General features: G+C 44.0%; 1 pseudogene; it reads right to left on the reverse strand.

The window, feature by feature from the left end:
- Positions 1–2,903: 2,903 nt before the first annotated feature.
- On the reverse strand, positions 2,904–3,022 carry LOC120622328 (uncharacterized; annotated as a pseudogene).
- Positions 3,023–12,221: the final 9,199 nt, after the last annotated feature.

Genomic DNA, 12,221 nt, shown 5'->3' on the forward strand with positions numbered 1-12,221 from the left:
ACCAGGTGAGCTGAAAGAACCAAACATTTGGAGATCAATGCCAGCTCTTATTCACAATGGCAGCATCCCCTATAAGACCACTGACACTGACATTGGCATGGTCTGGTGAACAAGTCTTTTCAGGAGGCCCAGTTATCCATCAGAAGGCTTTCTGGTAAAAGCAATATCAGCAAATAGGAATCGGCCTTTGCTGATAGAATCTTCACAACAACCACTATGGTTGAGTTTTACACTATTCTTTCTATAAAATTATTTAGAGTGATATTATACATATCTCTCCATTTTATTCTCGTAACAAATCATAGTGAGGGATATTTTTTTTCCTGTTTCATAAGTGAATAAAGTGACATGCTCCCCAATCCTACACCCCCTAAAGTGATATGAGCTGTCCCAGGTCATTCAATTCCCTGATGTGGAACCAATGACTCTGTGCAGAGGAATGGGCTAACCTGGAAGCTGAGAGCTAACCTGGGAGTCTAACCTCTTCCTGGCATCTCTTCTACTCTGCTCCTCATGACGCAGGCACACGCACGGGCTGGGCCAACATAACCAGGCATTCAATTAGGCAGATTTCAAATTCAAGAGGGTCTCATTTCCTCTATTGTGACCTGGTAGCGAGGATAAGGAAATGCAGGAGCATGAGGGTTTAATCACAGATTTAATAAACATTTCCATCACTGCCTGGAGTCTGATATCTACCAAGGCCCAATGACTTCTTGAACTAACTTGTTGAGTGATTGCAAACTTCTTTGAGAGCCTCATAGGAGATGACTTTCTATGCAGGTTGAGCATGCGCACAAACACAAGCCTGATCAAATGAGAACCCTAGCTCCTTTTCTCTCTTTCTCTCTCCCTCATATGTGCACGTGTACACACCCTCCTCACAATGTCATAATGTCTATGTAAATTGGATCTTTAATATCCTTCAGATAAATGGCTTCAGAAAGAACATGGATACAATAGTCTGTCTCTGAGTTAACATGATAGGCTCTGCCTCCCAAATTGGCTCAGAGAAATTATCAGGAAGGAAGGAAGGATCAGAGGAAATAATAAACCTGCTTACCTGCTCATTAATTTAATCTCCCCCCACCCTCTCTTCGCCTTGTGGTTTCACTACTCATAAAATAACTAGATAACGTCGTCGAAGTCCTAGATGAAAGGAAAACTAGGACTGGAAGCTCTAAGATTAAAGGAGAATTTTTTGGATTAGTCTTTGATTTTCTCCTCTCTCTTTTTTCTTCTCTCTTATTTTGTTCTTTTAATCTCAGAGGTGACTAAGGAGACTTCTTTTGTTCTTGTCTCTGTTGAGCTGGTCAATCCAAAGCCTTCCCCTGGCAGATCTCACAGGCAACTTGGAGCCTAGGACAAAAAGTTCAGGTTGGGGCTACAGTCAGGGAAATTGCCTACAAACTCACTGGACAAGATTTGTTGTTTTGGGTGATGTATGTGTGCAGGGACTCTCCTCCTCATAGTTTTGGTGGAACTCCTTCTTGCAATTTCTTGGGTACCCTTCTAATTACCCTCCTTATGGGTATCTCTACTGCTTAAAAGGCTTGAGATGAGGTTGGGGAGACCCATCTAGCCTGCAGAATCTTAGGAGATTTCAGGGGTGTCATAATGCCTTCTCAAACATGTGAGCAAGACTGTGGACATCTCCAACATTGTTCAAACAAGTATTATATAAGTCACAAAGAGATCCCTCCCAAGGTCTACCCTTTCCCTCAATATAACTAGCAAAGATGAGATAGCCTGCTCAAATTCAGAGAGTTTGTTCTCAGACTTTTTCACTCCTCTTGGGAGCTCCTGGCATCTCAGGTGGTGAGCACTGGCCTGTGAGTGCTAAGTAACCACATCTTTATTCATTACTCTTGCTTCAAGGGTATTTCTTGCATCCTCTCCAAAGTCTAGCAAGAAGAAATCAGACCAGGCACATATATATATCACAATCAATGGCCTTGAGTATGCTCCAATGGTAGAAGGTAAGATTAAGATAATGATTTCAAATTTTCTTCAGATAGGTGGTCTAATGCATTCTTATGGCCATGATGCAGCCTTAGAAACCCTCTTACACAGCCCTCTAGGATATCACTAACAGTTATTGTGAATTCCATCCTAAGGTTAAATTTATTTACAATCTTTGAACCCATAGCAACAAGAACTGAAAATAAAGAGAGAATTTGGAAGTTATCTCAAGTGGGGAATAATGGTGAATGAGAAGGTGCATTTAGGAGGTAAAAGAGTAGATCATTGCTTTTTTTATGTCTCCGAGTACTCAGTACATCTGCCAAACAAAACATTTTAACTTTATTTTATGTAGTTGTTTCCTATCTCATTTAACCATAAGGGTAAGGAGTGTCTTATTTTGTCTACCCATATCATTTAGCACAATATCAATATCAATAGACAAATAACGATAAATGTATTTAAATGAATGAGTGAATAAGTAAAAGTATACCTGATGATCCTGAAAAAAACGGTGATGCCACTGACAGAGAGAGATGATAAAGAACTAGGTCAGTTTAACAAGGAAATTGTTTTAAAAAAAATGTTTCATCTCAATATAAGTACTTTATAGAAGCTAAGAGCATCTAAAGATGAACTCTGCTTTTCGGGAGGTGAAGATGGCGAGGATAAAGATAGTTACCATTTATCTCAGATCCATCTCATGCAAACTTCACCACAGTCAGGTGACACAGGAACAGTTATCATTGTCCTTTGACAGGTGAGAAAGCCAAGTCTTAAAGAGGTTACATAATTTATCTAAACAATAAAGTTGGGAAGTTGTAGAGACAAGCTTTATTTATTTATTTATTTTTATTTTTTAGGCGAGGCAACCCTTGGTTGACTTCACAGATTGCAAGGGCCTTGTCAGCTTACAATCCCTTATTATTATTCTTTATTTATGCCTACAGCACCTGGCTTTCCTAGGTGGTCTCCCATCCAAGCACTAACCAGGCCCAACCCTGCTTAGCTTCTAAGATCGGACAGGATCAGGCTTGTTCAGAGTAGCATGGCTGTAGACAAGACAGGCTTTAAAACCCAGGCTCACCTGATTCTGGAACCTTGATGCGCTCACTGCCTCTCAAACAGCAAACTTCCATGCCCTGAATATGTATATCTGAAGAACTCCACACCCTTAGCCTTTCACTCCTCACCCTGATGTGTGTTGCTCTTGCACCATAACCAGCATCTTCTCTCAGACTTCTTCTTTGGAGTCCAGACCGTCCCCACATGGAGAGATCACTCCGAGACTTTTTCTGGGCTCAGATGCTAGTGCTCCCCCAGACCCACCCCTGAGGAAATGAAGATTGAAGAGGTGGGTTCCTGTTCTAACATTTCCTCAGCCTCTTCATTGGATAGCCACATGAGAAAGGATTAACTTTGTCCTGAGAAATGCTTGGCCCTTGCCCAGCTTCTAGGAGGTAACCTCTAAGCCCTTGGAATGTCAGCTTGATAAGAGTATCTTTCTTTATCTTGAGGTCAGTATCAGCTTGACCTCTGGAGGAGCAAGAGGTTAAGGTCCACCATACAGTCACTCCATGTCTATGCGACAGATCCCTAGAAAAAACTAGACACCAAAGCTTTGGTTTCCTTGATAAGCATACTTTGTGCATGTTGCCACACATCATTATTGGGAGAAGTAAACGCTGTCTAGACGACCCCACTGGGAGAGAACAACTGGGAGCTCATGCCTAGAACTCTCCTGAACCCTGCCTATGTGCCTTATCCTGTCACTAATTATAATCTGTATCTGTTTGCTGTAATAAACTATAGCTGTGAGTGTAACAGTTTCACTGAGTTCTGAGAGTCTTTTGAGTGACTCATTGAACCTGAGAGTAGTCTTGGGGATTCCTAAAGAGCAGTTCTCTTGACTCCATTGTCTCTGCCTGCTCCCCGTCATCACCTTTTGCTTCATGGCTGGGCCTGGCTCTCTACATGTTCCCTTGTACCTGTCCCTTTGGATCTCTTTGTCTCCAAGTTTGCATTGTCCAAGGATGGCAAGTGCAGTATCTGGGATTCATCCCCAGCCATGCCCATGGTTCATTCTTGCTCCTAGAAAATCTCAGCCCACGCCAAAGTGCTCAGGTTTTTCCTCCTCAGAAAAGGGGAGTCAGAGAGTTCTCCATCGAAGCTGAACAACTGCTTGGTAGAGTCTCCATAGAGACCATCAAAGGGACGGGGGGAGAGACAAGCCAAATAACCTTTAAGCTTCTCTCAAACCTTAAAATGCTGGTTGTTAGATGTGTCTACTTGGCTTGGATGCTTTTCATTTTGAAGCAATGGCAGGATTTTCAAGTGCAAATGTTCTCACGAATGCCCACAGAGAGGGCTGGGTAGACAGATGGGGGTGAGAGAGAATATTCTCAAGACTGGGTTCTGCTGGGGAAGCGAGAGGCAAGCAGGGAGCTCAGACTGCAGGTAGGACTTGGAGCCCAGGAAACCGACCAGTTTGGCTGCTTCTCAAAGCTCAGCTTTGGTTTTCCAGAACTTGCTGGGGAAGACTCCCCTTTCCTCCCTGCCAACTTCTCTTCTCCACCTGGCACCAAAGGGCCTAGCCTCAAAGTCACAATTATGAAAGCCATGCAAGGATGCTAATTGCTGTATCTGACCTCCCTTCAGATAACAAGAGAATCACTCTCCCTAATTAGCCCTGCTGCCGGTAGACCAGCAAAGCCAAATGTTTATTATGGGATGAATGCACTTACTGTAAATTTTGACATATGCTGTGCAAAGATGTTGGGTAAATAAGACTTTAGAAGCATGGGTTGTTTAAATAATGAATACCCACTGCTGTGGGTGATAAGGTTGGAGGGGAGGAAGGCAAAAAAGAAGCAAAGGATCCTGGAGCTGTGCTCAAAGCCTGGGAACAGACAGATTGGTCAGAAGAGGAGCAAGGGAGGCATCCTGGGGATGAGGGCAGGAGGGCTAGGGAAGGAATAGAAGGTATGCTGGGCATCTTCCCATCACCCACTGGAAACTCAGTGCTCCAGCTTTCATGCAGAAACTTATCATGCTCCCACCCACTCATGCCCATTCATAGTTCCTTGGAAAGGGTTCTTGGAAAACAATGACAAGTGGTTCATGAAACAAAGACATGGGAAGGGTCAGGAGGAAAGCACCACCCTTCTCCTATGGACTCTGAAGCCAGTGCTTGTGTGGATAGGCCCTGCCTCTGTGTTGCTGATGTCTTGTTTCTTCTCAGTGAAGGAGAGGGTGACTATATGAGAGCCTGATCCTGTACCTGGGCTTCCTGGCCTGGGCCAAGATATGCAGAGGAAATCATCCCACCCAGTCAGGAATCCCAGGCCCATGCCATTCTGAGGCATTTAGGAAGGGAGCATGCTGGTTTTATGGGTTCCCTTTAATCCTTGCAGGCCTTGTCCTGGTACAGCAGACCACATTCTATAAAAGAAAGATACCTATAAAAGAAAGATACCACCCTCCCCACACCCAGGGCTCAGGCCCAGAGGGCTGATACACAAACAGGTCTCAGAATAATTGCTAACTCTTTTTTATCCCCAGTTCATTGGGTTCCAACCGATCAAGGAGACAGACATCCTTTCATCTCAGTAGATGAGGGGTTGTTAAACAAGTATCCATAGATACTTGTTAGGCAGAGAGAGGGACTTTCAGTAACAGAATAGACACAAAGCCCCATAGAGCCCACACTTGTTTCAGGCATACAGCCTAGCCCTGGACCCCTGCTTTCAAGTCTATACCACACCCCTCTGCAAATAGGGTGACTCACTACCCCCACCTATACTTTTCTCTTTCTCTTTCACTCCAAACTAAATGACCCTCTATGTAAGTCCTAAACATGAAATTGAAGGGACTTTACACATCACTGAAAAGAGTTTGCCTTTCACTTGTCGGTGGACACTGGAAAACTACTGAGGGTGTGTGAATAAGGATAGACATACCAGATCAGTAGTTCAGAGAGGTACGTCGGTAGCAGTGAGGCAGGTAAGATAGAAAGAGTTATCCTGGGGATAGAATTGCCCTTTAGGAAGCTGCTGCAATTGTGCAACCCTGAGGCTCTAAATTTAGCCTGTCCATTGGTCCGGACAGACTAGGTTATGCTTATGCAGTAAACAAGCCACCCAAACCTCAGTTTCTTATAAACAAAAGAGGTTTATTTCTCATTAAAGATATTTATTCCATATAGGTCTGTGGAGGCCTCTGCTCCACTTAATGACTCAGGGACCCAGGCTTTGGAATTTGTTATGGTGGGAAGGAGACAGCTGGAGGACTATTCATTAGCTCTTCTGTGCTTCATCTCATTGAACAGATCTACCCACATGGCTCTGCCTTAGTTAAAGAGGGCTGGGACATGTGTGGAATGTATGGGGAGTAGCACTATTTACGCCTCAGATCATGTCAGAGGACATGGCAGAAATTAGCATTCCTAGTAATGCCTTTCAGCTCTACATCCCTTCTTGTCACATGCCTGCACAAGCATAGAATCAGAGACCCAAAGGGTATCAGATTTAGACAGCTCCTCAATTTACAGATGGGGGAAACTGAGGCTGAGAGAGGGCTTGTGCGGCTCAGGTTGCACAGGCAGCCCTCTGCTAGGCTGCCTCCCTAGCTGCCTTCTGGAGTAGCTATTTCTCTTGGTTTCTCCTGGTTTTTTCACTGGCTCCTTCTCCCTTGTAATTTTTATTTCATTATTCTCCTCCCCTTATTCTGAGGAACTTCCAAATGTCATTCTTTCTTTAGTTTTTCACCTCCACAGAGCCCTCCTTTTCTTTGTCTCCCTCCCTCAGGCAGGCTCTTTCGCTATGAAGGCCTCTTTTTTTCTCCTCCCACAGAGCATACTGACCTTTTCCTCTACTCCATAGGACAAAGCCCAGCCTGGCCTGCTCTTAACAGGAATTGGCTCTGGAAGTTCCGGTAATTGCTCCATCCTTATTATTGAGTCTGTAAAGCCAGTCTTGGCCGGGGTGACCCCCTCTCTTTTGCCTGCTCACTTGCTAGAATCAGGCTGCAGATAGGCTGCTAACGAGGTGACCAATTAACAAACACTAAATAACCCCAAAAGAGTATTTTTCTCCCTGGCCTGATTTCCAGGCCCCTTTGTTCCTCCTTGGGAATCTGTCCTCTGTGACAGGATTACAATGGAACTGTTCCCAAGCCTGACCCTGTGAGAAGCTGACTCACTCAGCCCGAGGTCACAAGACCCCATTACCCAACTTCTTTGCTATAGGGGGCATGAGAGCAAGGAGGGTTCCTGCCTCTCAGGAATAATAATGCAACTATCACACATATTGACCACTTACCATGTGTTATATAATCCTTGTGCAATCTTCCATGCATTCATTTATTCAAATAAACATGAATTGAGGACTTCTTGTGTGCCAGATGCTGTACTGGGCAGTCCTAATCTGAGACCTAGGCAAAAAGGACCTGTACCTCAAGGCCTTGTGCTTTGAAGTAGCTTCTTGTGAATTTTCAAAATTTTTCTCTGGTTCCCAGTACCTGCTGGAACTGGGAACCTGACCCCCATGTGAGCACTGTCCCTGATTCTCCCCTTCAGGGAATTCTCTAACCTCCACCCCACCTTCCCACTCTATCCATGCCAAACACTCAGATGTGGGGTTGACCAGATGCTCTGAGGTACCTCACACCTATGGAACCTCTTTCAAGTATGTGGATTGGTGGGCAGATTACTCTCTCTAGCCATAGCAGTATTTCTTTCATGGAGGTCCATGAGATTGGATCACCTGAATGTGCTGACATACTGATTTTGTGTGACTAAAACTGATTATACAGACAGATACTCCACACACACACAAAAAAAACCACCTAGGATTCTATAAACTCTAGTAGTGTTCCTGACACTAGGTATATGGTAGTGAGAAAAACTGACAGTTCTTGTCCTGATGGTAGTTATAGTCACAAACATTAGTCAAAGAGGACTAGAAAGAAGAATAAAAGGTATTTGAGACTCCACAAAAGGACCTGACCTATTGTGTGAGATAGGTGCTATTATCAGCTCCATTTTACAGATGAGAAGACTGAGGCAAAATATGTCATATTCCTGCCTGGTAGCATACTACTAGTAGAACCAGAAACAAACTGAGGAACTTGCTCACCTGGGAACCCATTAAGTATAGAACTTCCCCCCATCTGCTCCGGCTAAAAGAGGAATACTCTGGCCTGGAAGCAGGAAAATGCTAATCATGAACATAATTTTAGTAGTAAGTGAGAGAAAACCCAGCACAAACTGACTCAAGCAAAAAAAAAAAAGGAAAATTAATTGGCTCTGAGAAGTCCAGGAGTGTTTATCTTCAGGCATGGCTTGATCCAGGTGCTCAGATGATATCACAGGATTCGATCTCTCTCTTCTCTTTATTTACCCTTTAAAAAAAATTAGAGTACAAATTAAATACAGTAAAGTATACAGATCTTAAGTGTACACTTCAGTAAATTTCTACACATGAAATCACCACCCACATCAAGATACAGGATTGCTAGCTCCTCATGTGGCTCTCTTATGCCCCACTGTAGTCAGTAACCCTGCCACTCTGCTGAACTCTGTCACCACAGATTCCTCTTTCTTATCTAGAATTCATATAAATCAGATCACACAGTGGGTATTCCAGTGTGGTTGACTTTGCTCAGTCAAGATTACAATTGTGAAATTTATGCTTCTTGTTTTAACATGAGCTTGTTCTTTTTTTATTGCTGTGCAGTATTCTATTATATGAATATACCACAAATTGTTGCTGATAAACACATCGATTGTTTCCAATTTGGGCTCCTATGAATATAGCTGGTATGAGTATCTTTGTGCATGTCTTTTGGTGGACAAAAACACAAATTTCTGCTCGGTATGTATACTCTGGAGTAGAGTTGCCGGAAAATGGAGCATATGTTTGTTTAGTCTTAATAGATACTTCAAAAATGTTTTTCTGGAGCAGTTATCCCAATTTACACCCCCACTAGCACTTTTTAATTGGATTGTTTGTCATTTGCTTACTGGTTTGTAGGAGTTATTTATATATTCTGATTATAGTAGTCCTTTTTTTGATACACGAGTTGCAAATATCTTGTCACAGTCTTTGACTTGCTTCTTCTCTCTCTTACTAGTGTCTTTTTATGAATTGAAGTTCTTAATTTTAATAAAGTTCAATTTAACATTTATTTTATGTTTAGTTTTGTCGGTGGGGGCTAGGAGTGTGCGTATATCCTATTGAAGAAAACTATCTCAAAGGCATGAATATGTTCTTTTTTGTTTTCTCTCAGAAAGTTGATGTTTTAGCTTTCATATTTAGATCTATGACCCTTCATGCATTAATTTTTTGCGAATGATGTGAGGTAGAGGTCAAGGTTTATTTTCCTCCACATAAATATCCAATGAACCCAGCACCGTTTATTAAAAAGTGAATTGTGGTAGAATATTTGTTGTAAATCAGGTGATCGTATATGTGTCTCCACTATTCTTTATTCTTTGTTAGCCACTGATGTGGTCCCTCCATCTGGAGTCCACAGAGTCAAGTGCGCCCCTGTCTTATCTGTAATCAACTTAGCAGGGCCAGGTGAAAGAATGCTTCTTTCCCATCAGGAGTCCTAGCATTGCATTTGGGTTTTCACACTAATCCTTGGGTTAGTCACTATGGTCCAACGTTAATTGATCAGTCTTTTGTCATGTACCCATCCCTGAAGGTGAGATGAAGGAGTGTGGAGAGGAGCCCACTCAAACCTCTCGATTAGGGTAGGAAAGGTGTGGCTCTTCAAAAGAAATGTGAGATGCTGTTACCAAGAAAAAGGGAAACCATGCTGGACAACAACAAAAAAACTACTCAGAGAGACTCTATGGCCTGTGGAGGTTCAATACAACTTTCAAGGTTTCACTTTCTTAACATTGACATTATGGAGCATCCCTGGGCACCAGGCACTCTGAAACACTGCAGGTAGTGCAGAGATGCTTAAATTTTGTGTACACCCCACCTCTGTGACAGGTAAGATTAAGGAAACCTGAAGAATGATCCAGCATTACCGGCTCTCTTGGGTTAACAAAGGGACCTTTGGCAGTACTGAGCACCTTTGAGTCACCACTGTCAGGCTGTCCTGAGAAGGCAGGTCTGTAGGGCTACATGTTACACCTCATTTCACCAGATGTGATTTCCAATGAGACATCACTCCAATGGGGACTGATGAGTCAAGCAGGGGGGCTGTGATTTCCAATATCCACCAGCCAGTCATTACTAGCAGGAAATAGATTTTTGCTGGGTAATCAAAGTCAAATCTCTCACTTTCCACACCCCTAAGTGCCCTTCTTCTACAGCACCCATTCATACGAGCTGCCCTCATTGTAACGGGCTCCCTGAGTCCTCAGCAAACCAAATCAAACCAGGCTCCCCACCAACCCCTCTCCAAGGAAACCAGGTGCCATCCCCTCCTGGATTCCCTGTGAGAAGGAGGTGGGGTGCATGGAGAAGGACACAGAAATAGGAGGGATAAGGTCACACGAGAGGGGTCTTCACCTGGCAGGAGTGCCAAAGAAATAAAGCAACAATGTCAGAGGTTTAATCAACCTTTGAAGACTTCACAGTGTTTGGACAGAAGTGTGTGAATAATATTCATTTGGATTGGCACCTGTGCACACCACTGAAAGGAAAATAGCATTTTGTCGCGGTTGTGATGGGGAGCAAGCAGTCTGTGGAGACAGGCTGCACATCTCCTGGAAGCTGTGAAGATTTTTTTTTCCCTTTTGTTTCCATCTCAGTGTGACCTTGTGACTCCTTAAAAATCCAGTGGCTCGGAGTCAATGCTTGACACTCCCTTTTCTGCTTCTCCAGACAGAGCAAGAACAAGGAAATACCTGGCAAAGGCATTCAGTCAGGAAGTGAAAGCCCGGGTTTCTAGTTCTATCCCCACCAATGGGCTGCTGAGTGACTGTGGGCAGGGGGAATTATGACTTTGCACCTCAGGTTCCCTGGGTGTGATAGGCTGAGAATCTGTCCTTCCATCTTCCCGATTTGGTGTGTGGATCACAGTTGGAGATGTGAACCTGAGAATCCGGAGTGTTATTTGAGGATGAACCCATTCCCTTCTCCTGGAAGAAGACTGAAGACATCCCATTGCCTTTAACCAACAAGACAGTCACATCAAGTGGCATCAAGGGACTGAGAGTCTATGATGAGCCATCACTCTCTCACTCCTCAGTGTGAATGCAACTTCACCTATCCCTCATCCTTGTTTCTCTCCCACACAGGACAACCCAGTCTCAAGGGTAAAGAAGACTCTATATATCTCAACTACAGGCATTTTTGAAAATTGGGACTTATCGGCTTTTACTCTGAGCTCCTGGCCCAACACTCCAGGCACAATGGATTCTGGCAATCAGGCCCCTTCTGGAGCTGCCCCCACAATCTTAATCCTGTCCCCAAGGATACCTCAACTTCTGCAGATCAGAGCCCTTCTTCACACTCCTTGAAGACTCCTACTCACCGTGGCCATGAAGCTGCTTTGACAAGAGGTCCTGGTGAGGAGATCTCCCAGGCACTGCAAGCCTCCCAGCCTGTCCCAGCCGGGCTCTCCTGAACCTTGTATCTCCCTCTCCAGCAGGGCCTGCTCTCCTCCTCTGGCTCCCTCCATTCGGACTATTTCAGCCCCCTTTTTCTGCACCCCTCTACCTCTCTTTCTTCTCTGACCCCATCCCCTCTTTCCTCTTTATCCCCCCTCCTCTTCTCCTTGCTTTTTCTCTCTGACTCACTTCTCCTCCCATCTTAGGCCCTCACTCCACCTTTCTTCCCACCCCAGCTCCCCTCTTACCTACTTTCCAAGACAACTATCTCCAGGGAACAAGCACAGTTCCTCTTCCCAGCCAGCCTCCCCAGCAATTCTAGCATGTGAGACTTTCTAAACTATTGCCACTGATTATTTCCTAAGCAGGCATTCTTCACCAGGCACATAGGCTCCTCTACCCACTAGAGGGTCACACAGTCGGTGACACACAGCACAAATGAGCCCACCACACTAGTCACACAGGATGTGGCTATCACCAGTTCCTGCTTTCCTTCTGTGGGCAGCAAAGTGGGATCATCAAAATGTAGAGTAGAAGGGACCTTAGAAATCCATTTTCTGGCCCCAAAATCCATTGTGATCCTGGTCAACACCAAAATCCATTGTGATCCTGGTCAACACCAACAATAGAGCTTGTTTGCTATTCAGAATAATATATTTTTAGATATTAATGTCTATATAATGTTAGA

The sequence above is a fragment of the Pteropus medius genome, unplaced genomic scaffold, assembly GCF_902729225.1.
Source record: "Pteropus medius unplaced genomic scaffold, Ma_sr-lr_union100, whole genome shotgun sequence".
In the NCBI taxonomy this organism is placed as follows: domain Eukaryota; kingdom Metazoa; phylum Chordata; class Mammalia; order Chiroptera; family Pteropodidae; genus Pteropus; species Pteropus medius.